This window comes from Nuphar pumila, chromosome 1, assembly GCF_984573655.1.
Source record: "Nuphar pumila chromosome 1, dmNupPumi1.hap1.1, whole genome shotgun sequence".
In the NCBI taxonomy this organism is placed as follows: Eukaryota; Viridiplantae; Streptophyta; class Magnoliopsida; order Nymphaeales; family Nymphaeaceae; genus Nuphar; species Nuphar pumila.
This window is the reverse complement of record NC_143249.1, coordinates 1788764-1808707: the sequence shown is the minus strand read 5'-3', so window position 1 is coordinate 1808707 and position 19944 is coordinate 1788764.

The window sequence follows — 19944 nt, the reverse complement described above, 5'->3', positions numbered from 1 at the left end:
AATAGGAAGTCTTCCGAGGGGCGACATTGAAGTAAGACACGTGATGAAGACATTTACCTTACATCTGTTATTTTTATTTTTTATTTTTGTTAGCAGAATCATTTTGGTCAAGTTGGACAATTATTCTTGGTTCCTATTCTTCTTTTTTTACTTGCTTTATACTAGTTTTATTATTTGTTGATGAGGCAGACAAATTCTCTACGGTGATTGTGGATGTTCTGCAGATCTTGCTTTTCTTGGAAAGCCAACATGACATTTGAGGATTCGTTGGTGAATATGCCATTGATAATGATGGATACGGTCAATGACTTTTCTACTTTAATATTTTATGCTTTTATTATTATTATTCTGACAGCTGAATTGTTGACAGGGAAAATCTTGTTAAGAAGTGGAGACGGATGAATAGCATGACAAATAATTTAATATTGGAAGATGTCAAGGATCCATATCTCTATGAGATATGATACCAATAGTTTGTAACAATTACTATTCCCGAAATCAAGTGGGCACACATGCCTTTGGACTGTCCCGCAGCGCGTGACCAAGATAATGAAATCCAGTGTTTTTTAGTACGTTATGTGTGGGCAATCATGTGAACGGCACATGCGCTTGTAAAGTAAAACATGACCAAGTTCATGAAATTCAAGGGTTTTACAAGTTCATGTGCTCCAAATCCATATTGCTCAACTTATTACTCAAATCCAACTATACAACCCAAGAGGCCAGCGGGATGGTTGTGTGGGTGCTGAGATGAAGGCGCCCTATTAAACCCTGTTAGCACATAGTTCGTAGGTTTCATAGATGAGAGCAAAGTAAGGTAGGGTGGTCATAGATTTTCTAAGAAAGTTCTTCATCTTTAATTGGCAAATGTATCCATGGTATCACGAGCTTATTTTTTTTAATAATTCAATGCAGCACGATGATCCCCTTTTTTATCGTCGTAAGTCTATTTATCACTGTCATAGACATAAAATGCTTCACAAACTCGCGATGTGTCAAGTTGCCCAGCCTAACAGCTAAAGGCCGCATACCAACATGTTTTCATGTGTTGAATCATTTTTATTGGCCCTATGCATCACCCTATGCGCAATTGCTTAGCGGAAGCTGATCAAATGCATTTTCAAATATGCATTCCATATAATCCATGCCGCTTGGTACATAGCCGTCTCATACTAGTTATCATTTTTTGAAAAAAAATTTAAACTTTGCTTTAACCTAGCGTGTCATGGAGCGTATTGCTATATTGCGGCTTCATGTGCACAATATAGCAAAACCTCATCACTAAAAAAAAGACCTTATGACCCTCGGTTCAAAAACCAATTGATGACATAGTGAAGAGCACTACTAAAACTCATTCGTTAGTGCTTAAACATTCACTTGCCTAGCTTCGAGTTACTATACTCGGTTAGAATCACCTAAGGTAATTTTTAAGAAAATTAGTCCTAACCCATACACACCTGGCATGATGCATTTAAGTAATTTCATTATTTGATATGGAGTTAGGGCACATTCTTTAAACATGGAATGTTGGGGGAGAAGTGAAAAGGGCGATGGTCGAAAGGGGTTGATTGGTTGACAGGCTACCGATAACCAAAAGATGTGCCATTTAGTGATCCAAGGTACCTTAAGGCTAGCCTCAAGGGGAGGTGGCATAGTGGGGTGGGGGCTTGACTGCTAGACCAGTAGTCAAGGTTCAATTTTCATGAGCGTTGCCTCTTTGCTCAAACCAACACGTGGTATAGGCTCTGGGAGCAGGGGTCTTAGCCTCGGAATTTTATGCTGCTGGCACCACCGTAGGTATGATAGGCAGAGCCAGTGCGATCAGGTCTCGGTGCTGGTGGCGGTTTCTTGGGGTCTGGCCAAGTCAATGAATGAGTGACTGGGGATAAGGTTAGAATCACCTTTGACGGTAACACTACCTTGGGTGTCGTTCATCTTACAAACGAACGGCACCCGTAAAACAGTAAGGAGGGCTCATTCTATGCCGTTGATTTTAAACCACTCAGATGCCATTCATCCGGAGCTTGAATGGCAACGAGGAAAAAGGGTGGGGCCAATCTATGTTATGGTCATCTTTCTGGTAGTGGCTTAGATGCCGTTTATTTTGAGATAAATGACATCTAAGAAAGCTCTCTGATGATAATACCGCCAGAGCCCACTCTGATGTGATCCCATCACTTCACAATCAATTTGAATATATGCCTCCTCTCACTTCCTTCATTTCCTGATATTTAGCGAGGAAAACTCAATGCAAATAAGTTCAGTAATTGAATCAGTTTTTTTAAATAAATAAAAATCAGCCCGACCTGAATAAAATAATTAGATCTTGTTAGGTCGAGTTATTCATGGATATATATCAAAAGCTAATAGCTACTTAACCCCTGCTATTAACTAATAATTTGCTTAGTTATATCATTTTGACCAATTCAATTATAATTCTTTCAGTTAAATTTGAAATTGGTGAGCAAGATAATAAAAAAAGAAAACTCTTTCTTTGCCGTATTCTTATTTTGGCTTGCGTTTTAATATAAACAATATGATTCAAGGTAGAATCGGCTGTTTATTTTAATAGGCCCCCTAAATCGGCACTTGGATTGGCTGACTTAGGTAGCTTTGTATCATTTTTAAAACAATGAGGAAGCCCCAGTTCATATGGTGAGCACTGAGAAAGAATGACACGCTGTGTATGCCCTATCTAGGGCTGTCAATGGGTTAGGTACCCGATCCATCAGTGTGTACCCGAGCACACCCAAATAGGAAATTGTGAGGTTCACGTTTTGTGGGGTGACGAAAATGAAATTCCAAACCAAGATTCACATAATTTCAAAAGTTTACTTTCATTAAAAATACATGTAAAACACTCGGGTCAGGTCAGGTTTCATACCCAGCAAAAATCACAACGCAAACCTTGCTCACATATTTCTCGGACAGGGTTCAAGTTGACCCGACCATTATTCGGGTCAAAAAAATTGGGTTTGGGTACTTGATACAAATCTGACTCACTGACTGCCCTAGGCCTATATATCCCAAAGCAGTTAAAATCTCTTGGCAGTCCTTGATCACCCACTTAGGTAGGTGTGTGGAGCGCTTACGAGTAATATACTTTGCAAAATGAAGTGGATTCTAAATGAGCACATAGGCAAGGAACATGAAGACTTACTATTCTATTCAAACGTGCATGTATTAGGTTGTCTTGGCCCATGACCATGAGGTTGTGCTCTCTCGACCAATAAAAAGGAACTGAGATTTCATGGTTCTGGGCAATCCAACTAGCTTGTCAAAGGGTCGTGCATACACTACAAGAAAAACATCGTTTACTGGTGCACCCCAGCAATAGCGCCAGTATATATGATTTTACTGGCGCCAAAATTAAATGAGCCAAAGAAAAGGTTTTCTCTGGCACAAAAATTACGGAGCCAGCAAAAAATAGTTTTTCTGGCGCAAACTAACGCTGCGCCAACAAAAACTTGGTTTCACTGGCGTAGTTATAAAATACGTCAGTAAATCAAAAAAGGTTTCCATTTTTGCTGCTGCAAACTAATGTTGCACCAGCAAAAATTCATTTTTGCTGACAAGGCAAGGGGCGCCAGAAAAAACGATGGTTATATTTTCGTAAATTTTTTGACGCCGGAGGCTCCCTCTCTTTTTCTTTTCATTCCCCAAAAGCCCAAAATGTGGGAGGGCTCCCTTTTCTACTTCCTTCAATTCAGAGAGAGAGAGAGCGAGAAATGGCAGATCCGATTAGAGCCTGAAGGTCGGCCTCGTTCTCTCCGGCGGCCAGGCCCCCAACGGTCACAATGTCATCTCCGACATCTTCGGTCTGGAAAACAAATCTCTCCCGATCGAACTTGTTACAGTTTCTGTGATTTGTGATCTTAGGGCTTACGTTTCTTTCTTGTTCTCGAAAATTATCTGATGGATAGGACGACGGGGAACACGACCTATGGGTTCAAGGGAGGTCCGACCGGGATCATGAGATGCAAATACGTCATGCTGACGCCGGAGTTCATCTACTCTTACCGCAACCAGGTTCCTTTTTTTTTTTATAATCCTTTCGTACTGCTGTAGATCTGATCTCCGAGTAGCTATTAGATATCGTTTCAAATTGATCTTATTTCCTTGATCTTTGGATTTCATTCGTCAAAATAAAAAGAAAATCACCACGTCTACATCCATGAAGATTACCTTCTTATTGTTATTGCTTTCTTTTTCTTTCCCCCTCTTTCGTGACCGTGCACATAGACATGGTATGAAAATGATACTTTCTCCCCCATTTTGTATGTTGATGCCTTTGGATCTACGGATGAGCATTTGTAAACATCTTTTTTGCTAATGACACTCAAGTACAAAAAAGCCGCTTGCTATTCTCACATCTTTTTAATTTTTTGGGCGTGGTCAGCTTTTCTCATGTTGTTTAATTGGTAAGATATATGACATATGTAAGATTTTTGTTTCTTCATTCGTTGGTGATATGATATGGATAATATGTTTACAAAGTGCATTTTTTAAATGTTAACCTAAAGGCGCGGATTTGAATGATTGCAAAAGGGATGAAGGCAGTGGCGTTGCTAGGATTCATGTGAGGGGGGGGGGGGGGGGGGGGGGCAAACAGGGGTGTAGCAAAAAAAAAAAATTGGTGTGATAGTCGGGGGTTGGGGGGTAGCGCCCCCCCAATTTTTTTTTTTTAGCTAAAATAAAAAATGGCTACAATTATTAATAAAAATCTATTTCATATGGACAAATCAAACTATTTGCTGCAGTCAGGGCTGGACTAGGACTGGGCTAAAAAAATGGATAAAAATCTATTTCATATGGAATCAGGGCTGGGCTAGGGCAGGGCTTTTAAAAAAAAAAAAAATTAACTGTTTCGGCACCCCCCGCCCCCCAGCTCCGCCTCTGGATGAAGGATAGTAGAGGTGGCACAAAGATGGCATTTTGATAAACTGAACTCTTCTTGTAGAGTACTATTCTGACCCAGGTTGGAATTCGTTGTTAATGAAAGCTGCGAGGGAGATGAGATTTGTTGGAACAATGCATTCGGTGAAAAAAAAAAAGAATTCTTACAACTTGATGTCACCTTTCTGGTACATCTGTAACTTGTGATAGAGACGAAAATTTGTTGCCCACTGTTCAGCAAATGGATGCTACTTCCCATATGGGCTTCAAAGCTTGTCATTGAATACTAGATTGTGATTTAGTGTCTAAGCATGTTTATGTTGGGTGATTTCAGGTTCTTTTGGCACTGTCCATGATGCTGATTGGCATAGATCAGTAAGAGTATATTATCTTTTGTTGATCTTTTAGCTCATAGATGGACACCTACAGATAATTTTTTCTTTCAAACAGTAGTTCTGTCTGTCACAGTGTTTTCTTATTGATGTTATATTTTATTATGACAATTATTAAAAAGTGAACCATTTTCATCAAGTATATGAAATTTTAGCTTTTCTTGAGCCAAAATTTGCTTTTGTATTGTTGTTATTTCTTCCAATTCTCCAAGTTGAAGCCTGATTGTTCCACCTTGTCTAGAATATGGATTGAAAACAACTCCTCTTCCTAACATTTGTCACTTTATATGGCTACCTGACAGGTTGCAATTATGAAGTGTCTGCGACATCCAAATATTGTTCTTTTCATGTGTGCTGTAACCCAGCCCCCAAACTTATCTATTGTCACATAATTTTTGTCAAGGTTCTCCCTCCTCACAAATGTTTTATCAGTTCTGACAAGGAATGCAACAAGGGAAATCTAGTTTTGCAATGAGATTATTTGGTTGTCTTTTTCACTGCAGAGGCAGTTTGTACAAGCTTATACATAGACCTGGTGCGAAGGACTCACTGGATGAGAGACGTCGACTCAAAATGGCATATGATGTGGTTAGTTGGATCTTCATTTTTTTCTTCTGTGCAAATAATATATTGCATTTCAATTGCTTTATCATTTCACTAGGGAAATTTGTTGAATCCTTAGTTTTTTCCAAGATAAATTGCTTAACTAACCTTTTTTGTCATTTGCTTTTAGCTCTGAAATGCGAGTCTAATTTTTTTTTAGGCCAATGGGATGAATTATCCGCATCGCAGCCCATTGTGCATCGAGATTTGAAGTCCCCAAATCTCTTGGTGGATAAGAAATGGACGGTGAAGGTATTCATATAACCCTTGAAAATAACACTTATTGTGGAATATTCTAGTTCTATGGGTTTGAGGTGAGATGGACCAAGTTGGTCTTGAGCGATGGACCCATTTGATCTCTCATTAGGATGACGGCTTAGAGTTTCTTCCTATTTGCTGTACAATAACGACCAACCTCTTTGGACTGGAATGACCAACCTTATGTAAATGATTCCTTTTGAACAAACAATCCCGTTTCCGTTGAGTTATTATAGTGATTCTGACAAGGACAACATTTATGTTGGTTGGGAACTCAAAAAAAATTTTTGGGTGTCAACAAAATGATATCGGGTAGGCACATTAATGTGCTGACAAATTATTCAGACTGTATGATATATCAGCTCTAGCTAGTGACCTTGAGATATTGAAAACTTCCTGCAATACTTTGATAAAATCGAGTATAATCCGAAAGGTTGATCATCAATAGGAGGTTGAGGACATCCAACCAACCATACGGGTAGAAATGGGCTTACAATCTTTCATTTGAGCCTTGTCAACGATCTCGTAAGCATAGCGAGTTTAATCAAGATATTAGTCCCCCCACCGAATTTTTTAATTTGAACCCCTAATTAAGAAGTGACGTCTTGATGAGGTTTTGTATAACCTCCGTGTCAAGTAGGCTTATTTGCTTTGGGTAATAATTATATCATCAATGTAAAGGAACAAAAATATAGACCCATAGGAGTTCCAACATATGAAACGGGAAGAGCAATAAAACCCCATAGCCAACAAGAAAATCCTAAACGGATCCAACAAAGTTTGGAAAGATTGACAAAGGCCATATAAAGCCCTCTTGAGTTTACAAACATGATTTGGCCTACTTAGGTCGTGAAATCCAGGTGGATAAAATCTATTTCTGGCAACTGTGTGAACCCCCTTAGCCACAAGGTGGGCCATGAGTCTTTCAACTGATCCATCAGCTTGCAACTTATTCTTAAAATCCCACTTACACCCAACTATGTTCATATCGGGTGTCTTGGGCGCACAAGTTCACAAGCGTCAGTTTGTTGTAAGGCCATCAGTCTTCTTCCATAGCCCGTTTCCACCCTGAGTGACTTAGCGTTTTGGGTTCTAGAGGAATGTCGACTTGGACAAGGAAGTATTTTGGGTTTGGTTTTAAGATCCCTTGCTTTCCTCTGCTGATCATACTATGAGCATTTGAGCTTGAAACATTGTTGTCACTATGCACTGTTGATGTTGGCTGAATGGCTGGTCCCTGCACTATAGTGTTATCATGTTGATTTTGTGGCTGGGCATCGGAATGAAAGTCAGCTGGTTCGACGTCATGCTGCTAAACAACCTGATTCTTCTCACCTGCACCATTATCATCTAAAATCCATTGAGAAAAAAATAATAGGGTCATCTAAATATTGAACATTACCATTATCACAAAATGGAAAAAACCGCTCATCAAATATAACATGTACAGATTCTACCAGTTTCAACGTGCAAGCATCGATATCCTTTGTAAATATCACTATATCCCATAAAAACACAAGGTAATGACCTTGGTTCAATTTTATTTTTGGTATAATCTCTAAGGTGGGGATAGCGTCAAAACCCAAAAATATGCATGTAATAGTAATCTGGCTTCTTAACAAAAAGCTTTTCAAACGGAAATGACATTTTCAAAGCTGTTGATTGATGAGCCACACAACAGTATAAAAGGCCTCAACCCAATGCTTTGTTGGGACGTCAACATGAAAAATTATGGCCAAGCCAAGCTCCACTATAATACGAAGGGGTGGCAAAATCTGACACGACCTGCCAACCCGCTTCTTAGGCGGGTTTGGGTTTGGCTTAAACGGGTTCGTGTTGTAAATGGGTCAACCCGCCTAACCCGTTTATTAAACGGGTCGGGTTCGTGATAGGGGTATGCCAACCCGCTAACCCGGCTGACCCATTTAATAAACGGGTTAGGTGGGTGGGTCAACCCGTTTACCTGAACCCGACCCGCCAACCCACCCGCCAACCCGTTTACCCGACCCGACCACCCACCAACCCGTTTACCCAAACCCGACACGCCAACCCGTTTACCCGAACCCGACATGCCAACCCGCTCGCTAACCCACCAACCCGACCCGTTTATTAAACGGGTTAACTGTGTCATGTCAGGTTACCCGTTTAATAAATGGGTCGGGTTCGTGTTTGCCACAGCCGACCCGTTTAATAAACGGGTCGGGTTCATGTTGAGGTATGCTGACCCGCCGACCCGACCCGATTGCGTATTATACGATGCCTTCTTTCAACTTTACCATTTTGTTTCGGGGGAAAGACGTTGTGTCAAATGCCATGTATGTATGTACCAAATCCATGTGCGGGCGTCCCAAACGGTGATGCCATGTATTTAGGCTCACGATCTGCAGACTGTTGGAAAAGAACACCTCTTTATTTGATGGCTCCGGCATGTTCCTACGACCTGAGCTATCACGGTCCCGCTCTTTTTGTCCTTTATCATGAAATGATCATTATAAAATTTAAATATTAAAGATTGATTAGGACTCACCGAGATGAGAGTTTTTTTAATCTTGACAAGAACCAAAACGTTATCAAGCTTAAATTTATTTTTTCCAACATCATTAGCAGCTGACCCTATATGTGTGATTTTCAATTTGTTTTCATTCAGGTCCATGATAATCAATAAGGTCATGAAACTTACTTGGGTCAGACGTCACATGAAGGCTAGCACTGGTGTTGGGAAACCATGTATGGCCCTAGCTATCAGAAACAATCACTGTTACTGGTGATTGTGGGATATCGCCAGCTTGATACATTTGATTGAACCGGTGATAGCGCTGGAGGGCAGTAGGATTAAGTTTAAAACATATTTGGCAGATGGTGTTCTTGTCCTTGGGCAGGTTGCTCTGACCAACGTTTTGCATATTTGGCTGATGACCCTGATTGTTTTCAATGTTGAGAGCACCTTGCCCTTGAGGTCCTCCTTATTGCAGTTGTCGGAATGACTGCTGTCGGTAAAGGTCCTTACCCCTGGATGAAAACCGGTTTTGGAAGCTCCCCTTCTAAAATTTATTTCTTGTCGTTGGGCTACAAAAGACATATTTTGATTAGAATGGCTCGGAGGTTGATGGGGCTGCAAACTTTTGAAGGTTAATGGCTTTGAAGTAAATCAACTAATTGCTTATAAGAAGTATTGGGGGTTTCATCATATCGGTTACAAACACTCTGTAACCATTATTCTGATCATTGACCGGCTTGCCTATGGCAGCTTATAACTCATCACAAGTGTTTTTGAAAGAAGTCAAATATTTAAATAAGAGTTGATTTCCCTTACGATAAGTTTGCAGCTTTCGGAGAAGATAGCACTCACGTTCTCGTGAATCTAGCACAAAAGCTTCTTCCAACATCAACCAGACCTGACCCGCCGTGTCGAGCCCAACCACAAAGCCAAACACCTCTTCAGATAAGGTTTGAGTTATCCATATGCACGGAAGTCTGTCAGACTTATATTACTCCACGACACGTAGTCAGGATTCTCGATTCAGACCCGTCATTGCTAGTGATGAACTGCTAAATAATGATGATATCTCCAAAAAAAACCTTGCAGGAACTAACTTTCAATCAAGCCTAGGAGTTGGGTTCGCCATAAGAGGTAGTTACAATGAGACAATTTGATGGAGACGAAGTTCGCGATATTCAGGGTCACCGGGTAGGGGAACTTGTTGAGATAACGATATCAGGAAAGGTCGTGCTTATCTGATCAACATATCATGAGGATATGAATGTTTACATTCAATGGTTCTATCATTGTTTGGAAAGATGCATAAGCAATTTGCTAAAAATCCGCAATTTAGTTTTTTTGTATATAGCTACCTTCTATTTTTGTTTTGTACTCTTGTAAATCGGTAATCCCTGTAATCCTATAAAATGATGAAACCACATCTTTTTATGTGGTTGTACTCAGCCTTTAGAATAGTGAGAAAATTCAAGTTTCTCCCATTGGTCTCGAATGCCAACTTCACATGGTATCAGATCTTGCGGCACCTAGCCATCCAAAGTGAGTTGCAAAGTTAATTCAATTACTGCCTCAACCAAAATCCAAATCGACTATTTTAATCGATATCCTCTTTTCTCAACCAGCCGTCTGTCTTAGTTGAATCTCAGTTTCTGCCTCTCACCTTCTTAGTTTCAGCACCTTCACCACTGCTACATGATCATTGTCAACTACCTCATTGTTGTAGCGTAAAGTCTCTGCTATTCATATTCATAAGTTGCAACACCTATTATGATGTTGTATCGTGAAGCTGTCAACACTCACCTAGTTGACAATAGTACATCCAAAGCGGTAAGTAATACCATAACATCTATTTATTTTTATCAAATAGCTGAAACAGTTGCTACTGCATCCAATGACACTGCAAGACTCTTTTTCTTGCACCATTCAGACAATCTAAGGATAGTTATTGTGTCTCAACCACTCAATGGGGACAACTATGTCACCTGAAGCCGAGCTATGATCATGGCTCTAACCGCCAAGAACAAAATCGGATTCATAGACGGATCTGTTACAAAACCCGCAAACACTTCACCGGATTATCCGAAGTGGGTGAGGTGAAACAACATGATTCTGTCATGGTTGTTAAACTCGATTTCTTGAGACCTAACAAACAACGTTATCTACGCTACAACTACTCATGAGGTGTGGTCAGACTTGCACGAAAGTTTTTCGCCAAGTGTTGATCCACGAATATACCAAATCCAATGTGCTATCATTCGAACTCCATCAAGACACTATGTCAGTTGCTACCCACTCCTCTAAACTTAAGGGATTTTGGGATGAACTGTCATTATATAGTCCCTTTCCCACATGCACTTATGGTGCAATTAAGCAACTGAAAGAGCAACAACACCATGAGAGGGTTTTTAAATTTCTCATGGGTCTCAATGACTCATACGACACAACTAGGGGTCAGATTCTCCTTATTGACCGGTTGCCCTCAGTTGCGAAAGTATATGCACTAGTGGTGCAAGATGAACGTAGTAGAGAAGCTCAAGTGCTACCTATGACAACATCCAAAAAAGCAGCCCTATATTTGAGTTTGACGATAATTAATCAATCAGACTCAATGGTGAATGTGGTTGAACACAATTCAAGTGATCGCAACAAAGGTCTTAGGTATGGACGTCCCACATGCTCTCATTGCGATATATTTGGACACATCAAATAAAAATGCTACATACTTCATGGATATCCACCAGGGCATAGTTTGCATAAAACAAGATCGAATAATTCAGTAGTCAATGCAACTTATTCTCAAGCAAGTGAGGTAAAAGGAGGAACAAATGAGACTGTTGCGTTCACTCAGGGTGAGTACAACCAGCTCATGTCCTTTATCAAAGGCAAATCTTCAACAACCAACTTCGTAGTTTTGTCTTTTAATCCTTCTTCTCATGCATCTTAGATCACTAACTCAGGAGCCAGTGATCGCATTATTTCTTCTTCCAATCTCTTTGATAAATCTTAAAAGTCCAACATTCATGTCAAATTGTCAAACATGTCACCGATGGGTTCATCACACCAAAGTATGGTAAAGATTTCAGATGTCATCTCCTTAAAGAATGTCTTGTGCATTCCATCATTCAAGTTTAATCTTATTTCTGTTAGTTAGTTGATCAAATCTTTAAATTGTTCAATCACATTCTTTCCTAACTTGTGTATTATTTAGGACCTTGCATCGAAGATTGAGATTGGATTGGTTAAGGAGTGAGATGGTATGTACACCTTGGACGTCTCTCAACCCATTGCTGCTACTTTGATGTACCCTATCGATCAATCTAGTATTTGACTTCAATGTCTCAGTCATCCCTCGTCAGTTCATATGAATTTTTTATGCAATACGACTAAAATATTTGCTGAAAATTTATGACATTGTGCTAAGCAAACTTGACTTTCTCATTCAGTTCTAGTGAAATCACTACCAATAATGTTTTCAAATTGATTCATGTTGATATTTGGGGCCCTACTCAAAGTTCTTTACGTGGGGCTCATTATTTCCGTACTATGGTGGATGATTTTTCTCCATATGTTTGGATTTATTTGATGCATCATAAGAGTGAGACCAAGTACCTTATTCAAATTTTTTTCACATGATCCAAAATTAATTTCAATATCAGATTAAGACTATCAAAACTGACAATGTATCCAATTTTTTTTCTTATGAAATTCAAAGGTTCTTTGAAAATAACAGAGTGAATCACCAACACAGTTGTGTCTACACACCTCAACAAAATAGAGTGGTTGAACAAAAACATATACATTTGTTGGAAACAACACGATCTCTAATGTTTCAAGCCAGTCTACCATTCAAAATTTAGAGAGATTGTGTGTTGACATCAACATACTTGATAAACCAAACTCCCACTCCTTGTCTTAAAGACAAAACACCATATGAGATTTTGTTTAACTAAAAACCTACATATAATCATCTCAAAGTTTTTGAGTGTCTGTGTTATGCTACTAACACAAATAAAAAAAAATCTAAGTTTGATCCAAGAGCCAAAAGGTGTACCTTTGTAGGCTATCCATATGAACAAAAACATTAAAGTATATGATTTAGAATCTCATAATGTTTTACAAGCCGTGACATTATTTTTCACGAGTCTATTTTTTCATTTCATGCGATCAACGAGGGTGACAATGGTGTGGTGTTTCCAATCCCTTCGCCCATGTATGAACCACCTACTAAGACAAAGCCTACCAATTGTTCCAACTCGCCATCTGACCATGAAAATACATACCCTGGCAATGATGTTGAATCCATTCTATTCGAACCAGCATTTGTTGACAATAACCTTAGAAGATCTACTCATGAAAAATTACCCTTTGTTATGTTGAGAGATTTCTACTATACGACTACTCAATCCAAATATACTCTATTCGTCTCTTCGAACAAGGAGTCAAGAGGTACACAATTTCCTTTAATTAACTGTGCTTCTTTCAATAAGTTCTCTCCATCTCATAAAAAACTCTTGTTAGCCATATCCTCTATAGATGAACTCCAGTCATTCTCATAAGTTGTTCAAGATTCTTGTTGTCAAGATGCTATGAGTGCGAAAATATAAGCTCTAGAGGAGAACAATACCTGGCGGTTACTCCTCTTCCAGATGGAGTGAAACCAATAAGTTTTAAATGGATATATAAGGTAAAGTATAGATTCAATGGATCCGTTGAATGATACAAAGCCAGATTAGTAGCAAAGGGCTACTCACAATAGGAGGGATTAGATTATCATGAAACTTTCACTTCTGTTGCCAAATTAGTGTATGTCAGGTGTCTTCTTTCCGTTGCTTTTGTAAAAAATTGCAATGCATTTCTACATGGAGATTTGGATGAAGAGGTTTACATGAAAATGTCTCTAAGGATTGCAACACAAGAGGAGAACATGGTATTCAATCTTAACAATTCCCTGTATGGTCTCAAAAAAGCTCATAGAAACTGGTTCTCAAAATTTTCATCTACTTTAATCCAGTATGGTTTTATTCAATCGAAGGACAACTACTCTTTATTCACATTCTCCAAGAATAACATGTTTGTGGTCATCTTAGTATACGTGAATGATATGGTAATAACAAAGTACAATAGTGCTATTATTGATGAGTTAAAAAATTACCTAAGAAAAAAAAATTGTATAAAACATCTAGGTCTACTGAAATATTTTTTGGGACTAGAGGTATCCAGATCCCAAGCTGGAATATGTCTGACCCAAAGGAAGTATGCCTTAGATATCTTAAATGAAATATCAATGTTGAGAGCTAAACCAGTTGACTTTTTAATGGATCAGAAAGTGTCATTGTCATCTACCGATGGGGAAGAGCTGCGAGATCCATCTACATATCATAGATTGGTTGGGTTCCTAATATACCTAACTATCACTCGTCTTGACATCATGTGTGTTGTTTATATTTTGAGTAGATTTATGCAGACACCAAAAAAACCTCATCTAGAGGCAACTCTTCGAGTGATTCAGTATTTAAAGAAGAACCCATGCCAATGTATTCTACTTTTGACCACATATGAGCTACACATTAAGGCCTCTTGTGATTCAGATTGGGCATGGTGTTTGAAGTCTTGAAAGTCAATTACAGGATATTCCATTTTCTTGGATAAAAGATCAATATCATGGAAGAATCTCGCTTATCAGCAAAAGCGAAATATCATGCAATGACTAATGCTACTTGTGAAACACTATAAAAAACCTGTGGATTAGCGACGACCTAAATCCGTCGTTAATGTGATGCAAATCCGTTGCTAAACAGATTAGTGACAGATTCGCGACGGATAGCTTCCATCATGAATTTTTTTACGCTAATTAGCGATGGAATATATCCGTCGCCCATTCCGTCACTAAGTAGCAATGGAATGTATGTGTCATCAGTTTCGTCGCTAAGTTATGATAGAATAGTAAATGCCAACATCCGTCGCAAGTCTGTCGTTACTATACGACGATTTTGGTTTTGCAACGGATCTATAGTCGTCGCTAATCCGTCGCTACATTCAACGCTAATAGTAATTAGCAACAAATATATCCATCACTAATCCGTCGCAAACAACAAAAAAAATATTTGAAAATTAAATATCGAGAAAAAATTTCTCGTGATACAATTTATATTTCCTTTACAAATTATATTTTCCGTGAATAAAAAATAAAGTATACATCAAAATACATATAAAAAAAAACTAAAACAATCAATCGATCCACTATAAAATTCGCAAGTTCTAATTATTTACAATTCAACATTTATATTTTTGAAACAAAAAGAAGGTAGAACAAATTCAACACATGAATCTAATCATCGCCAAGATTTTGTGCATCCTCTTGTTCATTATCTTGATCTGTCCCTTCAGCTCCACTACGTTGATTATCGCAAGCAACCTACACTAAAAAAGAAAGGTCAGTATTGATAAACAAAATATACTGAAATAAATTATACTCTATATGTGATTCTATCATGCTTAAATGGGTTCTAAGGCAGTAAAAAAATTGTATATGTGTTTCTGTAATGCTCATATGTGTTCTAAGGCAGTAAAAAAACTATATATGTGATTCTATCATGCTCATATGTGTTCTAATGGCAGTAAAAAAAACTTATATGTGATTCAATCATGCTCATATATATGTGCTCTAAGGCAGTAAAAAATGTATATGTGATTCTACCATGCTCATATGTGGTCTAAGGCAGTAAAAAAACTTTATATGTGATTCAATCATGCTCATATGTGTTCTAAAAACAGTAAATAAATTGTTTTTGTGATTCTATCATACTCATATATATGTGCTCTAAGGCAATAAAAAAATTGTATATGTGATTCCATCGTGCTCATATGTGTTCTAAGGCAGGCAAACAACTGTATATGTGATTATATCATGCTCATATGTGTTCTAAGGCAGTTAAAAAACTTTATATGTGATTCTATCATGCTCATATGTGTTCTAAAGGCAATAAAAAAACTTTATATGTGATTCTACAATGCTCATATGTGCTTTAAGGCAGTAAAAAAACTATATATGTGATTCTACCATGCTCATATGTGTTCTAAGGCAGTAAAAAAACTTTATATGTGATTCTATCATGCTCATATGTGTTCTAAGGTAGGCAAAAAACTGTATATATGATCATATCATACTCATATGTGTTCTAAGGCAGTCAAAAAACTGTATATGTGATTCTATCATACTCATATGTGTTCTAAGGCAGTCAGAAAACTTTATATGTGATTCTATCACGCTCATATGTGTTCTAAGGCAGGAAAAAAATTGTATATGTGATTATATCATGCTTATATGTGTTCTACGGCAGTCAAAAAAACCGTATATGTGATTCTACCATGCTCATATGTGCTCTAAGGCAGTGAAAAACCTATATATGTGATTCTATCATGCTCATATGTGTTCTAAGGCAGACAAAAAACTGTATATGTGATTTTATCATGCTCATATGTACTCTAAGGCAGCCAAAAAACTTTATATGTGATTCAATCATGCTCATATGTGTTCTAAGGCAGTCAAAAAACTGTATATATGATTATATAATGCTCATATCTGTTCTAAGGCTGTCAAAAAAACTGTATATGTGATTCTATCATGCTCATATGTGCTCTAAGGCAGTAAAAAATTTGTATATGTGATTCTAGTATGCTCATATGTGTTCTAAGGCAAGCAAAAAACTGTATATGTGATTCTATCATGCTCATATGTGCTCTAAGGCAGTTAAAAAGCTTTATATGTGATTCAATTATGCTCATAACTGTTCTAAAGGCAGTAAAAAAACTTTATATGTGATTCTACCATGCTCATATACGCTCTAAGGCAGTAAAAAAACTGTATATGTGATTCTACCATGCTCATATGTATTCTAAGGCAGTAAAAAAACTTTATATGTGATTCTATCAAGCTCATATGTGTTCTAAGGCAGGCAAGAAACTGTATATGTGATTATATAATGCTCATATGTATTCTAAGGCAGTCAAAAAACTGTGTATATGATTCTATCATGCTCATATCTGCTCTAAGGTAGTCAAAAAACTTTATATATGATTCTATCATGCTCATATGTGTATTAAGGCAGGCAAAAAACTCTATATGTGATTATATCATGCTCAAATGTGTTCTAAAGCAGTCAAAAAAATTGTATATGTAATTCTACCATGCTCATATGTGCTCTAAGGCAGTAAAAAAACTGTATATGTGATTCTATCATGCTCATATGTGTTCTAAGGCAGACAAAAAACTTTATATGTGATTATATTATGCTCATATGTGCTCTAAGGCAGTCAAAAAACTGTATATGTGATTATATCATGCTCATATGTGTTCTAAGGCAATAAAAAAAACTTTATATGTGATTCTATCATGCTCATATGTGCTCTAAGGCAGTCAAAAACTGTATTTGTGATTCTATCATGCTCATATGTGTTCTAAGGCAGTCAAAAAACTGTATATGTGATTCTATCATACTCATATGTGTTCTAAGGCAGTCAGAAAACTTTATATGTGATTCTATCACGCTCATATGTGTTCTAAGGCAGGAAAAAAACTGTATATGTGATTATATCATGCTTATATGTGTTCTACGGCAGTCAAAAAAACCGTATATGTGATTCTACCATGCTCATATGTGCTCTAAGGCAGTCAAAAACCTATATATGTGATTCTATCATGCTCATATGTGTTCTAAGGCAGACAAAAAACTGTATATGTGATTTTATCATGCTCATATGTACTCTAAGGCAGCCAAAAAACTTTATATGTGATTCAATCATGCTCATATGTGTTCTAAGGCAGTCAAAAAACTGTATATATAATTATATCATGCTCATATGTGTTCTAAGGCTGTCAAAAAAACTGTATATGTGATTCTATCATGCTCATATGTGCTCTAAGGCAGTAAAAAATTTGTATATGTGATTCTAGTTTGCTCATATGTGTTCTAAGGCAAGCAAAAAACTGTATATGTGATTCTATCATGCTCATATGTGCTCTAAGGCAGTTAAAAAGCTTTATATGTGATTCAATCATGCTCATAACTGTTCTAAAGGCAGTAAAAAAACTTTATATGTGATTCTACCATGCTCATATACGCTCTAAGGCAGTAAAAAAACTGTATATGTGATTCTACCATGCTCATATGTATTCTAAGGCAGTAAAAAAACTTTATATGTGATTCTATCAAGCTCATATGTGTTCTAAGGCAGGCAAGAAACTGTATATGTGATTATATCATGCTCATATGTATTCTAAGGCAGTCAAAAAACTGTGTATATGATTCTATCATGCTCATATCTGCTCTAAGGTAGTCAAAAAACTTTATATATGATTCTATCATGCTCATATGTGTATTAAGGCAGGCAAAAAACTCTATATGTGATTATATCATGCTCAAATATGTTCTAAAGCAGTCAAAAAAATTGTATATGTAATTCTACCATGCTCATATGTGCTCTAAGGCAGTAAAAAAACTGTATATGTGATTCTATCATGCTCATATGTGTTCTAAGGCAGACAAAAAACTTTATATGTGATTATATTATGCTCATATGTGCTCTAAGGCAGTCAAAAAACTGTATATGTGATTATATCATGCTCATATGTGTTCTAAGGCAATAAAAAAAACTTTATATGTGATTCTATCATGCTCATATGTGCTCTAAGGCAGTCAAAAACTGTATTTGTGATTCTATCATGCTCATATGTGTTCTAAGGCAGTCAAAAAACTGTATATATGATTCTATCATGCTCACATGTGTTCTAAGGCAGGCAAAAAACTGTATATGTGATTATGTCATGCTCATATGTGTCTAAGGCAGTAAAAAAACTATATATGTGATTCTATCATGCTCATATGTGTTCTAAGGCAGGCAAAAAACTGTATATGTGTTTATGTCATGCCCATATGTGTTCTAAGGCAGTAAAAAAACTATATATGTGATTCTATCATGCTCATATGTGTTCTAATGGCAGTAAAAAGAACTTATATGTGATTCAATCATGCTCATATATATGTGCTCTAAGGCAATCAAAAAAATGTATATGTGATTCTACCATGCTCATATGTGGTCTAAGGCAGTAAAAAAACTGTATATATGATTCTATCATGCTCGTATGTGTTCTAAGGCAGTAAAAATAAAAGGTCAGTATTGATAAACAAAATATACTGAAATAAATTATATGCAATACACCTAAGTTAAGCCAATCAAAGTTATATGAAATCTAACGACATGCAATACATCACATGAAACTTTCATACCTGAGAGGCACCTGCAAACGAAGCTCCGCTGTTGTGCAAAAAACTATTGAACTCATCCCAGAGAACATCGTCAATTGTTTCATGAAAGTAGTCATGCATTGTGTCCTTAACGATCTGACGTACATCATCCCAAGAATCAGTCAGATGCTTGAAACTGATGTTGACGGGAGAAGTCTCTGAGCCGTGACTGAAAGAAGCAATGATTGGTGAGGTGTTCATATTACTGTCAAACCCGAACACACGAGCCTTTTTGGGTTCACCTACTGCAGTCACCCATGCTGCAGGATCAAATGATGAATACTGAGTAGAGTCATCGCCATATCTCTCTACCATCTGTTTCTCACATGACTCCTACAAAATAATGTTTACAATATAAATTAATAATTAAGAATTATAATGTTTATGATAACTTATATATTACAATAATTATTAATACATTAAATACATACCGTTGTCGTTCTTTCCTTCTCTGATACGAACTCTTCTGTGGTCTTACGTTTATGTGTTTGAACAAACACATCCTTGTATGACACAATGCCTCCTTTTTCTGCTTCATGCGAAGTGAAATGATAAAAGATTTAGTTAACAGGTTTGCAACAATACTTATAAAATTGATTTGTTTATATATTGATGAGTTGCTATTTTCTTCAGGTGGCTCCCAAAAGTCCTAGATCTACCTGTGTGTAGATGGGCTTCGAGTAATTTCACTCGATTTTGTGTAGCCTTCGCTGAATGGTTTCGAAATGCATCCCTAGCTCACTTATCACACATTGCCTCCCAAACATCTAACCTGATAGTAGAAGGTTCATGGCCATTCCACTACAGTGGATCATCTATCCCGCCAGATGGTTTTCTTGCTGCAGACTTCATATTGTGTAGCATGTCTGCAAATCGATTGACAGCCACCTTCTGCCATACCTTCCTTGCATCATGTTCCTCCATCGTAGTCGCAAAGCGATTCGAAGCCTACAAATATTTTTAGAAAGTTAGTAGACATGACTATAACAAATAA